Source organism: Somniosus microcephalus, chromosome 3 (genome assembly GCF_052327205.1).
Source record: "Somniosus microcephalus isolate GS21.2 chromosome 3, FLI_Smic_1.0, whole genome shotgun sequence".
Taxonomy (NCBI): Eukaryota; Metazoa; Chordata; class Chondrichthyes; order Squaliformes; family Somniosidae; genus Somniosus; species Somniosus microcephalus.
Genome location: NC_140989.1, coordinates 124,960,022 through 124,981,543, shown reverse-complemented (window position 1 = coordinate 124,981,543; position 21,522 = coordinate 124,960,022).

Below are 21,522 nucleotides of genomic sequence, written 5' to 3'. Positions count from 1 at the left end.
TATCAAAGGCCTTTTGAAAATCCAGATAAATTACATCTACTGCATTACATTGTCTACTCTCTCTGTTACCTCTTCAAAAAATTCAATAAGGTTGGTCAAGCAAGACTTTTCCTTTTGAAATCCATGTTGACTATTCATTATTATATTTTTGGTGACTAGATGTGCTTCTATTTTCTCCTTTAGTAGGGATTCCATTATTTTTCCTACCACCGATGTTAAGCTGACTGGTCTATAATTCCCTGGACATGTTTTATCTCCCTTCTTAAATATCAGTATTATGTTAGCTCTCCGTCAGTCCTCTGGCACTGCACCATTTTCAAACAAATTATTAAATATGCGTAGTAATGCTTCTGCTATCTCTTCCCTAGATTCTTTTAAAATGCGTGGATGCAATCCATCTGGAGCAAGGGATTTATCCTCTTTGAGTTTGATTAGTTTATTTAATATCTCCCCTTTTTATTTTAAATGCACTTATGTGGCGGAACCAACAGAGGATTACGGACAATTGTATATAATTCCTTTTACAGCAATGTAGTACAGCTGGGGGCTGCACCTTTAATGTATCTGTTAACTGTACTAGGGCTTCTTTCCTGTACTCCGCGTGATGACGTCATGCCGTCCGTCACGTGGTCTCCCAACGGCGGGAAGAACGTCATGACGTCATGATGTCAGAGCTCAGAACCTTCTAGCAGTAGAGCTCGGAACCTTCTAGCAGTTGAGCTCAGAACCTGCTAGCAGTTGAGCTTGGAACCTGCTAGCAGTTGAGCTCGGAACCTTCTAGCAGTTCCAGAGAGGCTTTCAAGCAGACCAGACCTATTTGCATTGTATCCTACAGTTTCCTGTACAGCTTCGTTTGTTCATTAAATTTTATTGTTTTTGATTTTCTGAGTCGATCTCAATTCTTTGGCTAGGAACCCCAGTTCCTACATTGGTGACCCCGATTTCTTCGAACAATTTTCGTTGAAGTTACATCATGGACATGAACGCCGTCACCCTCAAACTGCCGCAATTTTGGGAGCAACAACCGGCCGCGTGGTTTTTCCAGACGGAAGCCCAATTTGCAATCTGGGGAGTAGCAGCGGATTTGACCCGTTATTATTACGTGGTCTCCGCCCTCGACAGCGCCATGGCCTCGCGGGTCGTCAGCCTCCTCGAGAGTCCACCGAACGATGGCAAGTACGAAGCTTTTAAAGCACGTTTACTGCAGATTTTCGGTCTGTCCAAGTCGGAGCACGCTCACAGACTTATCTCCATGCCCGGCCTCGGGGACTCAAAACCCTCAGAGCTCATGAGCCAAATGCTCACGCTTTTGGGCTCGGAATTGCAATGTTTTCTGTTCCGCGAGCTTTTTTTCTGTCAACTACCAGAGCCAGTACTGACGGCCTTGGCCAATTCCACGATCACGCATTGTGCTGAACTCGCCGCGGAAGCGGATAAAATATTCACCGTCTCACAACAATCTTGTGTAGCCACGAGGCGCCAAAACTATGCTGAACTCGCCGCAGAGGCGGATAAAATATGCTCCAGCACACAGCCATGTTGTGCAGCCACGAGGCGCCCATCCCCCACAAGAGCGAATCCGACTCCTCCTCCTGCAGGCTGGTGTGCTTACCACTCTCGTTTCGGCGTGAAGGCCAGAAATTGCCGTCTGCCCTGCAGTTTCTCACCCAAAAAAAACCTACCTCAAACCAGCGGTTTCTGAGAAGATCAATAAGGCCTAAGGGACGCGCCAGAGTTGCGATGGCCATCGGGTCCGCAGGGAAACTCCTATACATTACAGACTCCCTGTCAGGGCGCCGTTTTCTCTGTGATGCTGGCTCCCAGTGCCGTATCCTACCAGCGTCGAAGCTAGATCTCCAATCCGGCGGTCAAGGTCCCCCCTCGAGGCAGCCAATGGTGCGGCCATTCGCATGTTCGGAAAGCGTAGGGTCCAGTTGAGTTTTGGCAGCCAACGTTTTGTTTGGGAATTCATCACGGCGAAAGTCTCACAGGCCATCCTGGGGGCAGATTTCTTCGGCGCAAACGGGTTTCTCGTCGACGTCCGACACTGCCGGCTAATCAGTGCCTCCACTTTTCACTCAGTCCCCTGCCACCGAAGCACCACGATGTCTTGGTCAGTTGCCTGTGCAGTCCCATCTCCAAATGAGTTTTCTCGTCTTCTCAGTGAGTTCCCTGAGCTCACCAGGCCCACATTTTCTTCTTCAGTCGCGAGGCACGGTGTGGCACACCACATTACCACGACAGGATCCCCCGTTTATGCGAGAGCTCGAAGGCTGGAACCCGTAAACTCGCGGCCGCCAAGGCGGAGTTCCATACAATGGAACGCCTGGGTATTATTCGACGTTCGAATAGTCCTTGGTCCTCGCCATTACACATTGTTCCTAAGCCGGGTGGCGGATGGCGACCATGCGGCGACTACAGACGCCTGAATGAGGCTACCACACCGGATCGGTACCCAATTCCTCACATTCAGGATTTTTCGGCCCATCTGGCAGGGAATTCCATCATTTCCAAAGTAGACCTCGTCCGAGGCTATCATCAAGTGCCCGTGCATCCCCAAAACTGCCGTCATCACACCTTTCGGTCTCTTTGAGTTCCTTCGTATGCCGTTTGGGCTGAAGAATGCATCACAAGCCTTCCAACGTCTCATGGATTCCGTGTTGCGCGATCTGCCGTTCATCTTCGTCTACCTCGACGACATCCTTATTGCCAGTAACAGCACGAAAGAACACATTACGCACTTTTTTCTCGTCTCAGCCAACATGGCCTTATTATCAACCCGGCCAAGTGCCAGTTTGGGTTGCACAGCATTGATTTCCTGGGACACAGAATCACCTCAGAAGGCGCCATCCTGCTGGCCATGAAGGTGGAAGCAGTCACCTCGTTCCCTCTTCCTCAGACCGTCAGGGCCCTCCAAGAATTTCTGGAAATGGTCAATTTTTATCATCGGTTCATCCCCAAGGCGGCATTGTTGATGCAACCTTTGTACGAGGCCCTCAGAGGTAAATCGGGCAAAGACCCGATCGATTGGACACCCCAGATGGACCAGGCTTTCCTCGACACTAAGAACGCTTTGGCTGCTGCGACCATGTTGGCACATCCCCTTCCGGGCGCAACCATTGCCCTCACCACCGACACATCTGATTATGCCATCGGGGCAGTACAGGAGCAGTGGGTCGACGGCACATGGCAACCACTGGCTTTCTTCAGCCGCCAATTGCAGCAGAACGAACGCAAGTATAGTACTTCTGATAGGGAGTTGTTGGCATTGTTTCTGGCCATCCGCCATTTTCGCTTCCTACTGGAAGGGCGCCCATTCACGGCTTTTGTAGACCACAAGCCACTTACTTTTGCGATGGCCAAGACAGCGGAACCATGGTCGGCACGGCAACAGCGTCATCTTACGTACATATCTGAATTTACAACCGACATACAACATGTCTCGGGCAAAGACAACCTGGTGGCGGATTGTCTCTCCCGCGCCCAACTCCATGCAGTACACCTGGGAGTCGACTATGTTGATTTGGCAAAAGAACAGAAGGCAGACCCTGAAGTGCAGGCATACCGGACCGCACCTTCCAGCTTACATGTGGCTGATGTCAGTTTCCAGGCCGCAGGGACCACACTCCTGTGTGACATCTCGATGGGCGTCCCACGTCCAATCGTTCCAGTCGAATGGCGCAGGAGAATTTTTGACACTATCCACGGGTTGTCACACCCTGGCATGAGAGCGTCACAACGACTCACGGCAAAGAAATTCATCTGGAAGGGCATGCATCTCGATGTCCGTGACTGGACCAATACCTGTGTGAGTTGCCAGAAGTCCAAGATACAACGCCATGTTAAGGCCCCAGTCGCCACTTTTCCAGTTCCGGAGCGTCGATTCGACCATGTGCACGTGGACCTGGTTGGTCCTCTCCCTTCCTCTCACGGGTACACTCACCTCCTCACCGTGGTAGACCGCACCGCCAGGTGGCCAGAGGCAATTCCTTTGGTTGCCACCACAGCGGCAGACGTCTCCAGAGCCTTCATCTCGTCGTGGGTAGCTCGGTTCAGGGTACCGGCTGACATCTCCTCCGACCGGGGGCCTCAATTTACCTCTGAGCTTTGGAACGCCGTAGCTCAAGGTTTGGGCACCATGCTTCATCGTACCACCGCCTACCATCCACAGGCGAACGGTCTGTGTGAAATATTCCACAGGTCCCTTAAAGCCACACTGCATGCTAGTCTCCGTGGGCCTAGTTGGGTGGACAGGCTCCCTTGGATGCTGCTAGGTCTTTGCACGGCGCCTAAGGACAACCTGCATTCTTCTTCAGCAGAGCTGGTTTACGGCCAACCACTCAGAGTGCCTGGCGATTTTCTTCCTCCTCACACGGAACCCTGGTCCCCAGCTCAGCAGCTCGTCAGCCACCAGGAAGCGGCTAGGAATTTCATCCCAGTGCCTACGTCGCATCATGACCTGCAGCGCTCCCATGTCCCGATGGATCTTAAGAGCGCAGAATACATGTTCATTCGGCAGGATGCTCGCAAAAACCCGCTCAAACTGCCTTACTCAGCTCCGTTCCATGTCATCTCGTCAGGTGACAAGTCCTTCACAGTCGACATCGGCGGTAAGCCTGACCACATCTCCATCGATCGGTTGAAACCGGCACATCTGGATCTGAGCGAACCAGGCGTCACTGCTCAGCTGCCTCGTCATGGTCGTCCACCGTCGACTGCCGGTCCAGTACAGCCACAGTCATCCGCCGAGTCGCCAGTGCCCGCCTCACCGGGTCGACCACTGCCGGCCTCTTCTTCTCCTCCGCCTGCGGCGTCATCCCAACCACAGCCAACGGCCAGTTCGTCTTCTAGCGCCCCGTTCCAGCTGCCGGGGTATCGCAGTCGGTTGGACAGACTCGTCAGACCCCCTTCTCGCCTTACCTTCTCTGTTAAAAGCAATTCTGGGAGGACGCATGTGGCGGAACCAACAGAGGATTACGGACAATTGTATATGATTCCTTTTACAGTAATGTAGTACAGCTGGGGGCTGCACCTTTAATGTATCTGTTAACTGTACTAGGGCTTCTTTCCTGTACTCCGCGTGATGACATCATGCCGTCCGTCACGTGATCTCTCAACGGCGGGAAGAACGTCATGACGTCAGAGCTCGGAACCTTCTAGCAGTAGAGCTCAGAACCTTCTAGCAGTTGAGCTCGCAACCTGCTAGCAGTTGAGCTCGCAACCTGCTAGCAGTTGAGCTCGGAACCTTCTAGCAGTTCCAGAGAGGCTTTCAAGCAGACCAGACCTATTTGCATTGTATCCTACAGTTTCCTGTACAGCTTCGTTTGTTCATTAAATTTTATTGTTTTTGATTTTCTGAGTCAATCTCAATTCTTCGGCTAGGAACCCCAGCTCCTACACTTATCTCATTACTAATCTCATCACCCAATGTAATGTCCACCAGTTCTATCTCCCTGGTAAATACTGAAACAAAATAATTATTTAATATTTTGCCATCTCTCTATCGTTACCTGTGGTATTATCCTGACTATCCCTTAATGGCCCTATTCCCATCCCAACCTTCCTTTTTTTATTGATGTGCCGATAAAATATTTTACTATTTTGTTTTATGTTCCTTGATAATTTAATTTCATAGTTCCTCTTTGCATCCCTAATTGTTTTTTTGACTTCTCTCCTAATCTTTTTGTATTCTCTCTTATCATGCACTCCCCTGCTGTCTATGTAATTAATGTATGCCTCTTTCCTTGCCCTCATTTGTTCCCTTATGGCTTTATGCATCCATGGAGTCTCATGGAGTTTAGTTTGTTCTTTCCTTTTAGCGGAATATATTTTTCCTGCACTATATTGAACACTGTTTTATATGCTTCCCATTGCTGTTCTGCATTGTTGTTTGCCCATTTGTTGCCCATTTTTTCCCAAGTTCTATTCTCAGCCCCTCAAAATTAGCTTTTCTTCAATCTATTAACCTGGTTTTCGTCATACTTATGACCTTCTCAATTACCATCTTAATGCGTATTATATTATGGTCACTATTGCCTATATGTTTCCCTAACTTTACTTCTCTTATCAGCTCTGGTTCATTCCCCAATACTAGAGCCCATATCGAATCCCCCCTTTTTGGGCTTTTTACATATTGGGTTAGAAAGGAGTCCTGTACACATTGTAGGAACTCCATTCCCTTATCCCCTTTACCTACTTCTTCTGTCCAGTTAATATCGGGATAGTTAAATAAAGGAAACTACGATGGTATGAGGTGCGAGTTGGGTAGGATTGATTGGGGAATGTGACTCAAAGGGTTGACGGTGGATAGGCAATGGCAAACATTCAAAGATTGCATGGATGAACTACAGAATTTGTTCATCCCAGTTTGGCATAAAAATAAAACAAAAAAGGTGACTCAACCATGGCTAACAAGGGAAATTAGGGATAGCATAAGATCCAAGGAGAGGACATATAAATTGGCCAGAAAAAGCAGTAAACCTGAGGATTGGGAGCTGTTTAGGATTCAACAAAGGAGGACAAAGGGATTAATTAAGAAGGGGAAGATAGAGTATGAGAGTAAGCTTGCAAGGAATATAAAAATTGATTGTAAAAGCTTTTATAGATATGTGAAGAGAAAAAGATTGGTGAAGTCAAGCATAGGTCCCTTACAGTCAGAATCAGGGGAATTTATAATGCGGAACCAAGATATGGCAGACCAATTAAATACATACTTTGGTTCTGTCTTCACAAAGGAGGACACAAATAACCTCCCAGAGATGTCGGGGAACATAGGGTCTAATGAGAGGGAGGAACTGAAAGAACTCAGTATTTGTAGGGAAATGGTGTTGGGGAAATTGACGGGATTGAAGGCCAATAAATCCCCAAGACCTGATAATCTACATCCTAGGGTACTTAAGGAAGTGGCCCTAGAAATAGTAGATGCATTGCTGGTCATCTTCCAAAATTCGATAGACTCTGGAACAGTACCCATGAATTGGAGGGTAGCTAATGTTACCCCACTATTCAAAAAAGGTGGTAGAGAGAAAACGGGGAATTATAGACTGGTAAGCCTGACATCGGTAGTGAGGAAAATGCTAGAGTCCATTATAAAAGATGTAATAGCAGAGCACTTGGAAAACAGTGACAGGATCAGACAAAGTCAACATGGATTTACAAAAGGTAAATCGTGCTTGACTAATCTACTGGAATTTTTTGAGGATGTAACTGGTAAAATAGATAAGGGAGAACCAGTGGATATGGTGTATTTGGACTTTCAGAAGATATTCGATAAGGTCCCACAAAATAGATTAGCGTGTAAAGTTAAGGCACATGGGATTGGGAGCAAGGTATTGACTTGGAAAGAGAACTGGTTGGCAGACAGAAAGCAAAGAGTTGGAATAAATGGATCTTTTTCCAAGTGGCAGGCAGTGACTAGTGGGGTACCGCAGGGATCGGTCCTAGGACCCCAGCTATTCACAATATATATTAATGATCTAGATGAGGGAACTAGATGTAATATTTCCAAGTTTGCAGACGACACAAAGCTGGGTGGGCGTGTGTGCTGTGAGGAGGATGCCGAGAAACTCCAGTATGATTTGGACAGGTTTGGTGATTGGGCAGAAGCATGGCAGATGCAATATAACGTGGATAAATGCGAGGTTATCCACGTTGGTGTCAAAAACAGGAAGGCAGATTATTATCTGAATGGCAATAAATTGGGAGAAGGGGAAGTGCAACAAGACCTGGGTGTCCTTGTGCAGCAGTTGCTGAAGGTTAGCATGCAGGTGCAGCAGGCGGTTAAGAAGGCAAATGGTATGCTGGCCTTCGTAGCGAGAATGTTCAAGTACAGGAACAAGGATGTCTTGCTGCAGTTGTACAGGGCCTTGGTGAGACCACACCTTGAGTATTGTGTGCAGTTTTGGTCGCCTTATCTGAGGATGTTCTTGCCATGGAGGGAGTGCAGCGAAGATTCACCAGGCTGATACCTGGGATGGCAGGAATGACATATGAGGAGAAATTGGATCGATTAGGCTTCTACTCGCTGGAGTTTAGAAGAATGAGAGGGGATCTCATTGAAACTTATAAAATTCTAACAGGACTAGACAGACTAGATGCAGGAAGCATGTTCCCGATGGCCGGGGAGTCCAGAACCAGGGGTCACAGTCTAAGGATAAGGGGTAAGCCATTTAAGACAGAGATGAGGAGGAATTTCCTCACCCAGAGAGTGGTGAACCTGTGAAATTCTCTACCACAGAAGGCAGTAGAGGCCAATTCATTAAATATATTCAAGACGGAGTTAGATATATTTCTTAAGGCTAAAGGGATCAAGGGGTATGGGGAGAAAGCAGGGACAGGGTACTGAGTTTTGGATGATCAGCCATGATCTCATTGAATGGCGGAGCAGGCTCGAGGGGCCGAAAGGCCTACTCCTGCTACTATCTTCTATGTATCTATTTGAAATCCCCCATGATTATTATTCTATGTTTTTTACTCATTTCCTTAATTTGTCTGCATATTTCTTCCTCCACCTCCTTTCCACTATTAGGTGGTCTGTAGACTATGCCTATTAGTGTGATTGATCCTTTATTATCTTTGATGTTTATCCATATGGGTTCTATTTTTGTCTTGCTGATATCTATGTCACTTTTTTCTACTGCCATTATATTATCCCTAATAAGTACAGCTGCTCCACCTCCCTTTTTTTCATGCGTGCGAGGTCAGCAGAGAGTGCTGAGTGTTTGGGTAAGTGTGAGAGTTCTTTAATTGTTATTTCTCTTTAAATCATTCTTGATAAGATTACTTAAGCAGTTTAAGTAAAGGGGAAAAGTTAAGTATTTGGGATTCTGTTGGTTTAAGAAGAGTAAAACAAGGTTACACTGCAGTAGGAGTAAATTGGCACAGCAGGCAGTGAAAACCAGTTTTCTAACCAATCAGCAGGGGTGACTTATTTGGCTGTAAACAAACAGTATAAAAAGACAAGTCCTAGTGCGAGCAAGCACTGAGTGCGAGGTCAGCAGAGAGTGCTGTGAGTTTGGGTAAGTGGGATGTTAGGTGCTCTTTTCAAACTTTAACTCTGTGGGTTGCAGTTAATAAGGCCTTTCTGGTGCAGTGTGACTGTTGGTGAACCATTTAACTGGTGTAATTAGATGGATTGATTTAATTTAAATCCAATAAATTAAAGGGGATACTAGCATCTATAATCAGGCAGAGGGTGTCCATAACTAACAATAAAAAATTTAATTAATTACATAGAATGGAGCAGGTGATGTGTTACTGTTGTGAGATGTGGGAGCTGGTGAACCCCATTGAGGCTCATGGTGATTACGTCTGTGACAAGTGTCTGCTGCTACAGGAACTCCAGCTCCGTGTTGATGAGCTGGAGTCTGAGCTTCAGACACTGCGACACATCAGGGAGGGGGAGAAGTTCCTGGACTCTGTGTTTCAGGAGATGGTCACACCTATGAAGTTAATTAATTCAGATGTAGCCCATGGTCAGGGACAGGACGGTGTGACTACGAGTGAGGCAGGTACGGGGATCCAGGAGGTAGTGTTGGAGGAGCCGCAGCCCTTGCTCTTGTCCAACAGGTTCGAGGTTCTTACTCCCTGTGGGGACAGGAGCAGGGACTGCAGGGAGGATGAGCAACCTGGCCACAGCACCATGGAACAGGGGGCCATTCAAGAGGGGGGAGTAAATAGAAATGTTGTAGTGGTAGGGGATAGTATTATTAGGGGGATAGATAGAGTTCTCTGCAGCCGAGAGCGAGAGTCCCGTAGGCTGTGTTGCCAACCCGGTGCCAGGGTTAAGGACATCTCCTCTGGGCTGGAAAGAAACTTGCAGTGGGAGGGGGTGGATCCAGTTGTCGTGGTCCATGTTGGTACAAACGACATAGACAGGACTAGGAAGCCGGTCCTGTTAAAGGAGTATGAGCAGCTAGGGGTCAAATTAAAAGACAGAACCTCAAGGGTAATAATCTCAGGGCAGCACGGTGGCATAGTGGTTAGCACTGTTGCCTCACAGCGCCAGGGACCCGGGTTCGAATCCGGCCTCGGGCGACTGTCTGTGTGGAGTTTGCACATTCTCCCCGTGTTTGCGTGGGTTTCCTCCGGGTGCTCCGGTTTCCTCCCACAGTCCAAAGATGTGCGGGTTAGGTTGATTGGCTATGATAAAAATTGACCCTTAGTGTTTGGGGGATTAAATACGTGGGGTTACGGGGATATGGTGGGATATGTGTCGGTGCAGGCTCGATGGGCCAAAATGGCCTCTATCTGCACTGTGGGGTTTCTGTGATTCTGTGATTCTGTGATTATTACCTGAGCCACGAGCGAATTTGGCTAGGACAAATAAAATAAGAGAGTTAAATGCGTGGCTCAAAGACTGGTGTGGGAGAAATGGGTTTTGCTTCCTGGGACACTGGCACCAGTACTGGGGCAGGAGGGAGCTGTTCCTTTGGGACGGGCTTCACTTGGCCAGTGCTGGGGCTAGAGTCCTGGCAGATCATATAACTAGGGCTGTAGAGAGGGCTTTAAATTAACTAGTGGAGGGGAGGTTCCTAGAGAGCAAATAATAAAAATGACAACAGAGAAGGTCATAGACTTAGGTAGCAGTGGGGAAATTAAAAACCAGAGCGTGTCAGGAAGGGGCAGAAGGTATGGAGTAAAAGGTAAAGTAATAAAAAGGGCAAAAGCAGGAACTAAGTGTCACAAAACATCTTTGAAAGTTCTCTATCTGAATGCACGTAGCATTCGTAACAAAATAGACGAGTTAATGGCACAAATAACTACATATGGGTATGATCTTGTGGCCATTACAGAAACATGGCTGCAGGGTGACAATGCCTGGGAATTAAACATACCAGGTTATTTAACGATCAGGAAGGACAGGCAGGAAGGAAGGGGAGGTGGGGTGGCTATGTTAATAAAGGAAGGAATCACTGTAATACAGAGAAATGATATTGGGTCAAAAGATCAGGATAATGAAACAGTTTGGGTGGAGATAAGGAATAATAAAGGGAAAAAAACACTAGTGGGCGTAGTCTATGGGCCTCCGAACAGCTGTAACTCTGTTGGACGGAGTATCAATCAGGAAATAGTTGAGGCGTGTAATAAGGGAACATCTATAATTATGGGGGATTTTAACTATCATATTAATTGGACAAATCAAATTGGGCAGGGCTGCCTTGAGGATGAGTTCATTGAGTGTATTAGGGATGGGTTTCTTGAGCAGTATGTAACTGAACCGACCAGGGGGCAAGCAACCTTAGATCTGGTCCTGTGTAACGAGACAGGATTAATTAAAAATGTCCTAGTAAAGGATCCCCTTGGAATGAGTGACCATAACATGGTTGAATTCCATATTCAATTAGAGGGTGAGAAGGTTGGATCTCAAACAAGCGTGCTAAGCTTGAATAAAGGAGACTATGAAGGTATGAGAGCGGAATTGAGTAGAGTGGATTGGGAAAATAGATTAAAGGGTAAGACGATACATGATCAGTGGTGTACATTTAATGAGTTATTTTACAACTTCCAAAAAATATATATTCCACTGAGAAGAAAAGGGTGTAAAAGAAAAGACAGCCATCCGTGGCTAAGTAAAGAAATTAAGGATAGTATTCGACTAAAAACAAGGGCATATAAGGTAGCCAAATCTAGTGGGAGGATAGAGGATTGGGAAAACTTTAAAAGACAGCAAAAAATAACAAAAAGATTGATTAAGAAAGGGAAGATAGATTATGAAAGTAAATTAGCAAAAAATATAAAAACAGATAGTAAGAGATTTTATAGTTATATAAAAAGAAAAAGGGTGGCTAAAGTAAATGTTGGTCCCTTAGAGGATGAGACCGGGAAATTAATGGTGGGAAATATGGAGATGGCAAAAACACTGAATGAATATTTTGTGTCAGTCTTTACAGTAGAGGACACTAAGAATATCCCAACACTGGACAAACAGGGGGCTATGGGGGGAGGAGCTAAACACGATCAAAATCACTAAGGAAGTGGTACTCGGTAAAATAATGGGACTCAAGGTGGATAAATCACCTGGACCTGATGGCTTACATCCTAGGGTCTTGAGGGAAGTGGCGGTAGGGATTGTGGATGCATTGGTAATAATTTTCCAAAACTCCCTGGTCTCGGCAAAGGTCCCGGCAGACTGGAAAACTGCTAATGTAACACTCTTATTTAAAAAGGGCAGTAGACAGAAGGCTGGAAACTATAGACCGGTTAGCCTAACATCTGTGATAGGTAAAATTTTGGAGTCCATTATTAAGGAGACAGTGATGCACTATCAACAACACCAAAGACTACGAGTTGAACTTATACGAAGTAGGCTTTTATTGACTAAGAACTGGAGCATGCCTCTGCTAGTGGATCCATCCTAAGAGCTCCCGGGGGAAGGGTGGTGAGTCACCTTTATACCCGGGCTTAGGGGTGGAGCCGGGGCGGAGACATGCCCGGACCTGTACAGAGTTAACAGTGGTTTACCACATTCACCCCTCGTTTAAAAAGAGTCCGGCGGGGTGAAGTGTTTCAAAAGTTCGTATACGAAAGTCTCTCCGGGGGTCTTGTCTGCCGTAATGATCTTCATGGTGCCGGTTGCCGCGGTTCTTTGCCCGCGGCCGCTTCTCGCGTGGGACGGAGCACTGGCGTGTCGTCCTCTCGGGGTAGGGATGGCACCGGCATGTCGTCAGTTCGTGGTAGACACCCCGGTGGTGCGTCGTGGGTAGTGGTGGTGGGTGGAGGTAGTGGATGGTGATCGATGGTGTTTCGGGTGGTACCTGAGGGTGCGAGGTCTCGAATTGAGACTGTGTCCTCCCGCCCGTCAGGATACGCCACGTAGGCGTACTGTGGGTTGGCGTGGAGGAGGTGAACCTTTTCGACCAGGGGGTCCGTCTTATGGCTCCTCACGTGTTTCCTGAGCAGGACGGGTCCCGGAGACGTCAGCCATGGCGGTAGTGATGTCCCCGAGGTGGATTTCCTGGGGAAGACGAACATCTTCTCGTGAGGGGTGGCGTTTGTGGTAGTACAGAGCAGTGATCGTATGGAGTGGAGCGCATCGGGGAGGACATCTTGCCAGCGGGAGATTGGGAGGCCCTTGGATTTTAGGGCGAGCATGGCGGTCTTCCACACCGTTGCGTTCTCCCTCTCTACCTGTCCGTTACCCCGGGGGTTGTAGCTGGTAGTCCTGCTTGTGGCTATGCCCTTCTCGAGCAGGTACTGGCGCAGCTCGTCGCTCATGAACGACGAGCCCCTGTCGCTGTGGATGTAATTGGGGAAGCCAAATATGGCGAACAGGTCGTTGAGGCACCTGATGACTGTGGCGCTGGTCATGTCAGGGCAGGGGATGGCAAAGGTGAAACGGGAGTACTCGTCAATAATATTGAGGAAGTACGTGTTGCGGTCAGAGGAGGGAAGGGGCCCCTTGAAATCGACGCTGAGCCGTTCGAAGGGGCGGGTGGCTTTAATCAGGTGTGCCCTGTCTGGCCTATAAAAATGCGGTTTGCATTCGCCGCAGACCTGGCGGTTCTTGGTCATGGTCCTGACCTCCTCGACGGAGTAAGGCAGGTTGCGAGCTTTAATAAAATGGAAGAACCTGGTGACCCCCGGGTGGCAGAGATCATTGTGGAGGGTCCGTAGCCTATCGACTTGTGCGTTGGCACATGTCCCACCGGATAGGGCGTCTGGGGGCTCATTAAGTTTCCCGGGCTGGTATAAGATATCGTAGTTGTAGGTGGATAACTCGATCCTCCACCGCAATATCTTATCATTTTTGATTTTCCCCCTTTGTCTGTTGTTAAACATAAATGCTACTGACCGTTGGTCAGTGAGCAGGGTGAAACATTTACCGGCCAGGTAATGCCTCCAGTGCCGTACAGCCTCCACTATCGCCTGCGCCTCCTTCTTGACTGAGGAGTGTCGAATTTCGGGGCCCTGGAGGGTCCGTGAAAAGAAGGCCACGGGTCTCCCCGCCTGGTTAAGGGTTGCGGCTAGGGCGAAGTCGGATGCATCGCTCTCCACTTGGAAAGGGATGGACTCATCCACTGCGTGCATTGTGGCCTTCGCAATGTCCTCTTTTATGAGGGTGAAGGCCGCACGGGCCTCTGCCGTCAGGGGGAAGGAGGTTGACTTGATGAGGGGCCGGGCTTTGTCCGCATAGTTGGGCACCCACTGGGCGTAGTAAGAGAAGAACCCTAGGCATCTCTTCAGGGCTTTTAGGCAGTGGGGGAGGGGTAGTTCCAGGAGGGGGCGCATTCGGTCGGGGTCGGGGCTGATGACTCCGTTTTCCACCACGCAGCCAAGAATAGCGAGGCGCGTGGTGCAGAACATACATTTTTCTCTGTTGTATGTCAGATTCAGCCGTTGGGCCGTACGGAGGAATTTTTCTAGGTTGGCGTCGTGGTCATGCCGGTCATGACCGCAGATGGTGACGTTGTCTAGATAGGGGAAGGTGGCCTGCAGCGCGTTCTGGTCAACCATCCGGTCCATCTCCCTTTGGAAGACCGAGACCCCGTTGGTGACGCCGAAGGGGACTCGGAGGAAGTGGTAGAGGCGACCGTCGGCCTCGAAGGCCGTGTACTGGCGGTCCTCAGGCCTGATGGGGAGCTGGTGGTATGCCGACTTCAGATCAATCGTCGAGAATACCCGGTATTGTGCTATCTGGTTGACCATGTCAGATATGCGGGGAAGTGGGTATGCATCTAATTGCGTGTATCGATTGATCGTCTGGCTGTAATCAATAACCAGGCGCTGTTTTTCGCCGGTCTTCACTACCACCACTTGGGCTCGCCATGGGCTGGTGCTGCCCTCGATAATCCCTTCCCTCAGGAGTCTTTCTACTTCTGATTTAATAAAGCTCCTATCCCCGGCACTGTACCGCCTGCTTTTAGTAGCAATTGGCTTGCAGTCTTTGGCGAGGTTAGCGAACGACAGGGGGGGGTTTGATCTTCAGGGTGGACAGGCTGCATACTTTGCGCGGCGCCGTGTTTAAATTCTGCCGGCTGCAGACTGTAAGTGGGGGCATGGGCCCGCCATATGCCATCGTGGCGCTCTCCAGATGGCACTGGAAGTCTAATCCTAGCAGTACGGGAGCGCAGAGCTGTGGCAGGATGAGGAATTTAAAATCTCTGTACTCCACGCCGTTCACTGTCAGAGTCGCTACACAGTAGCCACCGACGTCCGCCGTATGGGACTTTGAGGCCATAAAGACCTGGTGGCGTGTGGGCATAACCGATAGGGAGTAGCGTCGCACCGTGTCGGGGTGGATGAATCTCTCCGTGCTTCCGCAGTCGAAAAGGCAATTTGTGGCATGGCCATTTACCTTTACGTTCATCATGGACCTGGCTAGTTGATGGGGCCTAGATTGGTCCAGGGTGATGGAGGCCATCGTCGAGGTCGGTGGGTTGCTGTCATATTCGCCCGCGCCGGGGGCCTGGTCTCGAAATGGTGTCCAAGATGGCGGCTCCCCCGCGGCTGGTGGTGCCCAAAATGGCGGCCCGCACGGCTCACACGTGGTTGGTGGGGTCCAAAATGGCAGCCTGCACGGTTCACACGCGGCGCTGCTGGAATTGGGGGTCGATTTCGCCCTGCACACTCTTGCGTAGTGGCCTTTCTTGCCGCATTTGGAGCAGGTCACGTCCTTTGCTGGGCATTGCTGTCTGGGGTGCTTGGCCTGGCCGCAGAAGTAGCATTTCTGGCCTCTGGTCATTGCAGCTGTAGTTGGGCTGCTGGCGGCTTGTGGCCTTACCGGGTCCCAAGATGGCTGCTCCCATGACATCCACATGGCCATCCGGTCAGGGGGGTAGGCGTCCATGTTCTGGAGGGCCACGTCTAACGAGTTAGCGAGGGCCACCGTCTTCTGCAGGTCGAGCCCCCTCTGTTCCAGCAGCCTCTGCCGAGTATAGTTGGACCTGATGCCGGCTACGTAGGCATCTCGGATCAGGTCTTCCGTGCATTCCTTGGCCGTCACTGCTTTGCAATTACAGGCCCGGCCGAGGACTCTCAGTGCCAGTAAATATTCGGCGCCCGATTCCCCGGGGCGCTGTTTTCGGGTAGCCAGGAGGTGTCTGGCGTAGACCTCGTTAACTGGCCTCACGTATTGTTCCTTTAGCGTCGCGATGGCGGCCGCGTAAGTTGTGGCATCTCGGATGATCGAGTAGACTCGGTGGCTCACCCGTGAGTTCAAGACAAGCCGTTTCGCGTCATCTGTAGTGACGATAGTGCTGGAGGCCTCCAGGAAGGCTTCGAAACAGCTCAGCCAGTGTTCAAAGTTATTGGCTGCATCTGCTGCTTGAGGATCCAGGTCTAAACGTTCCGGCTTCAAGATTTGCTCCATGTCGAAAATTTAGTCAATAAAATTGATGCACTATCAACAACACCAAAGACTACGAGTTGAACTTATACGAAGTAGGCTTTTATTGACTAAGAACTGGAGCATGCCTCTGCTAGTGGATCCATCCTAAGAGCTCCCGGGGGAAGGGTGGTGAGTCACCTTTATACCCGGGCTTAGGGGTGGAGCCAGGGGCGGAGACATGCCCGGACCTGTACAGAGTTAACAGTGGTTTACCACAGACAGTAACAGGACATTTGGATAATCATAATTTAATAGGACAAAGTCAGCATGGTTTTATGAAGGGGAAGTCATGTTTGACAAATTTGCTGGAGTTCTTTGAGGAAGTAACATATAGGGTGGATAAAGGGGAACCAGTGGACGTAGTGTATTTAGACTTCCAAAAGGCATTTGACAAGGTGCCACACAAAAGATTATTGCTTAAGATAAAAAATCACGGGATTGGGGGTAATACTCTGGCATGGATAGAGGATTGGCTATCTAACAGAAGGCAGAGAGTTGGGATAAATGGTTCATTCTCAGACTGGCAATCAGTAACTAGTGGTGTTCCGCAGGGGTCAGTGCTGGGTCCCCAACTCTTTACAATCTATATTAACGATTTGGAGGAGGGGACTGAGTGTAACATATCAAAGTTTGCAGATGATACTAAGATGGGAGGGAAAGTAGTGAGTGAGGAGGACATAAAAAACCTGCAAGGGGACATAGACAGGCTAAGTAAGTGGGCAGAGATTTGGCAGATGGAATACAATACTGGAAAGTGTGAGGTTATGCACTTTGGCAGGAAAAATCGTAGAGCAAGTTATTATCTTAATGGCAAGAAACTAGAAAGTACTGAAGTACAAAGGGATCTGGGGGTCCTGGTGCACGAAACTCAAAAGGTTAGTATGCAGGTGCAGCAAGTGATTAAGAAGGCCAATGGAATGTTGGCTTTCATTGCTAGGGGGATAGAATATAAAAATAGGGAGGTATTGCTTCAGTTGTACAAGGTATTGGTGAGACCGCACCTGGAATACTGCATACAGTTTTGGTGTCCATACTTAAGAAAAGACATACTTGCTCTCGAGTCAGTACAAAGAAGGTTCACTCGGTTAATCCCGGGGATGAGGGGATGGACATATGAGGAGAGGTTGAGTAGATTGGGACTCTACTCATTGGAGTTCAGAAGAATGAGAGGCGATCTTATTGAAACATATAAGATTGTGAAGGGGTTGGATCGGGTGGATGCGGGGAGGATGTTCCCGATGATGGGTGAAACTAGAACTAGGGGGCATAGTCTTAGAATAAGGGACTGCTCTTTCAAAACTGAGATGAGGAGGAACTACTTCACTCAGAGGGTGGTAGGTCCATGGAATATGCTGCCCCAAAAAGCTGTCGAAGCTACATCATTACATAAATTTAAAACAGAAATAGAGAGTTTCCTAGAAGTAAAGGGAATTAAGGGTTACGGGGAGCGGGCAGGAATTTGGACATGAGTCTAGGTTCGGATCGGTCATGGCCCTGTGGGTAGTGGAGCGGGCCCAGGGGCCGTGTAGCCTGATTTTGCTCCTATTTCGTGTGTCTAATTCTGTTAGATTCAGGAGATGGTTCTGTGATAGTAGATTGGCGGTTAGGATCAGATCAGCCATGATCTTATTGAATGGTGGAGCAGGCTCGAGGGGCCGATTGGTCAACTCCTGCTCCTATTTCTTATGTTCTTATGTTCTTATGTTCTATCTTTTCTCAATATGTTGTACCCTGCAATGTTTAATTCCCAGTCCTGATTTTTCTGTAGCCATGTCTCAGCAATCCCTACTATATCTGGTTCCTCGCAACGTATCATCGTTTCCAGCTCCCATTTTATTACGGACACTGTGTGCATTGCTGTACAGACAGTTTAACTCATTTTTAATAGGATTTCCTCTCACTTTATGTTTAACCATCTTTTTAGACTTCTGTTCTATAACTCTATTTATTCCCTTGCCATGAATATCCTCCCTTACTTTATTCTTTCCTGTGCTGTCTTTTCCTGTTTTGTTTATATTTAGGCTGGTTACGTTTCTTGCTATCTCCGTAAACTTGAGCTCATCCAAAACTCTGCTGCCCATATCCTAACTTGCACCAAGTCCCGTTCACCCATTACCATTGTACTTGCTGACCTACATTGGCTCCCGGTCCTGCAACGCTTAGATTTTAAAATTCTCATCCTTGTTTTCAAATCCCTCCATGGCCTTACCCCCCTCATTATCTGTGTAACCTCCTCCAGCCCCACAACCTTCCGAGATCTCTGCACTCCTACCTCTTGCGCATCCCTGATTTTAATCGCTCCATCATTGGTGGCCGTGCCTTCAGTGCTTCGAGCCTAAGCTCTGGAATTCCCTTACTAAACCTCTCCACACTGTACCTCTCTCTCCTCCTTTAAGACACTCCTTAAAAACTACTTTGACCAAGCATTTGGACTCCTGTCCTAATATCTCCTTAAGTGGCTCGGTGTCACACTTTGTCTGATGACGCTCCTTTGAAGTGTCTGAGAATGGTATGAAAATTATATAGATGGTGTGGTCGTTACGAAAATGATTTCTGTGCATTTCGACTTTTGGAATTCTGGACTGCAAACACATCTCCCATCACAAAATAACTTGTGTACTCCGAAGGTCCACTTTAAAAGGCGCACACAGAGACAATGCACATTTTAAAAATAAAATTAACCAGTAAAAAATCGAATTGTTTTCCAGAGCAATTCTTTAATGTTTGCTGTCCAGGAATGTGTCTCCCGCAGCTGAGTGATGGTTTGAAAAGCTGGAATTAAATTATCTGTGAAATAAAATCCATAGTGTGTAAAACACACACTACATCTGCATTCTGCAGATCGCAGTGGTTTGCAAAGCTTTGCCTCGCCCTGTTTGATTGACAGCTCGTGTTCCGAGGCTGTGTTTCAGAGTGTGGGAGGCGACTGAGCAAAGCAGCTCCACAGGAACTTGGCTGGAATTCCAGTGGGCTCTGATAAACACTGTCGCGGCGTTTAAAGTCCAGCAAAGGCTGGGATTCTTACCTTAGGTGCGAACACCGAAATAAGCCTGTGGCAAGTGAATTCCTACAGCTGCAGGTACTGTACACAACCAATGTTATTTATTAACGGCTTATATATTTATAGTATTGACTGCAAAGCGCTTTGAGACGTCCGGTGGTCGTGAAAGGCGCTATATAAATGTAAGTCTTTAGTATTGTTAAATTAACGCATTGTTGCTAAATGATTAAAAAGGAATGGAAGCATGTAAAAGGATGCAACTACATGCACTCAGTTTGTCATGTACAGTGACTCATCAGATATAAGCTGAAATACTTGTGCAGATGAAAAGTAAACCATTCTCAAGAGGATAGGGATGGGATATCCTGCTCATCTTAAAGTAAGGAAAGCTGCTATCAGAACGACCAAAAGGTCAGTGGAAAAGAAGGTGGTGGATTGGTAAAGTATTTTTTAGTTATGTTAGGAGTCAGAGGCAATTTAAGGATTCCTCTGGGCAGATTCAGGTGGAGGTTTTGAATGGTTACTTTGCATCAGTCTTTACTCCTGTAGACAGTTTATTCAGTTACCACGAATGCAGTGTGTAGTTGACACGAAAGTTGTAAATGTTAAAGTAGATGCAGATCTAATCTGGCAGAGAATAAGGGGGCATCAAATCAGATCGTGCTGCTGGCCCAGTTGGCATCTAGCAGGCATTGATGAAAGAAATGTTAGCTGTGCTAAGGTTAGCCCTTTGCTCGTATTTTCAACCATTCGCTGGAGTCTGGGATTGTTCCTGATGACTGAAAGGAGGCTCATGTTGTTCTGATATTCAAAAAAGGGCAACAAGTTTAGAATCAAGAAATTATCAGCCCATTGGGGAAGACATCAGTTGTGGGAGAGTTGCTAGAATGGATCATTAGGCATGCTCTGTGATAACACCTTGACAGAGAAGGAGTTATTAGGGACATGTACCATGACTCGGGATAAGGTTGTGCCTTACAAACTTGGTTGAATTCTTTGAGGATGTTACAAGGTTGATGGATGATGTTAGACATTGTCTATTTGGACTTTTCAAAAGCTTTTGACAAGGTGCCTCACAATAGGTTGCTATATAGGCAGGGCTGGCCTTACAGGTAGGCGACTGCCCAGGGCACTGTGGTCGGGGGGTGCTGTGGTCAAGAGGGCCTGACATTAACGGCGTCGACCTCTGCGAAGAACTTGGCTATCTCCAATGTCTGCTTCCAGCGGACTGTAGTGCTCCTGAAGAGCAAACTTCAAGTTTCCAAACAAAGGGATACTGCTCAGGATCCTGTTAACCATGCCTGTATCAGTGGCGAACAGCGAACAGAGCTTCTCGAAGTTGAAGCTCATAAAAACATATTTGCAGTCGACTATGGGAGACGAAGGCTATCTTCGCTGGTCATCCTGCCTATCGAGAATAATGTGGCTCAAAATATCATGGTGAACAAAGTTTTTTATTTGTTATTGTTATTTACTAGTTTAGTGTTTCATTTAATGTTTAGTTTATTTGTCACTTAGCTATAATATTTTTATGACATATATTGTTTATTATTTAAATGATAAAAATAGTTTGAGATTACAGCTTTATTTCTGAAACTTTCGCTAATACGACTACATACTTAAACTCAAAGAAAGGGCACCAAAATACAAGTTCGCCCAGGGCACCATTTTCCCTCAGGCCGGTTCTGTATATAGGCGTCACAGGAAGCATGAACTGTATGCATGACTATCAATATATTGTAGATATAGAAAATATGGATTTATTTTTCAAAAGCTGGTAATTTGACTGAGTACTCTTGGTGTTAAAAACTTTAGAGGAACTTGGGAATGCAGTTTTGTTTGTTCAGCGAAGCTCCTAATTTAAAGTCTGTGGTTGGCGTATTCTAATGCAGCTTAAAATGGGGAAAAGGGAAGCATTGTTTTATACAATGGTCTGTGGGTGAGCAGATGGTCTGTTGAGAATGCTGAGGAGTGGTGTGGACAGAGCTAACAGTTCTGAAGACAGATATAAACCAAAAACTTCAACTACCTGTTCTCTCCACAGGTGGTGATTGACCTGCTGTATATTTCCAGCTTTATCTGCCATTGTAGTTTGTGAAAGTGCTTGACTGATCTGTCGCACTGGTGTAATAATCAAATTAGCAGATTTCCAGTGTGTCACATTTCTGTTGCAGAATATGGTCGATAAGTGTTT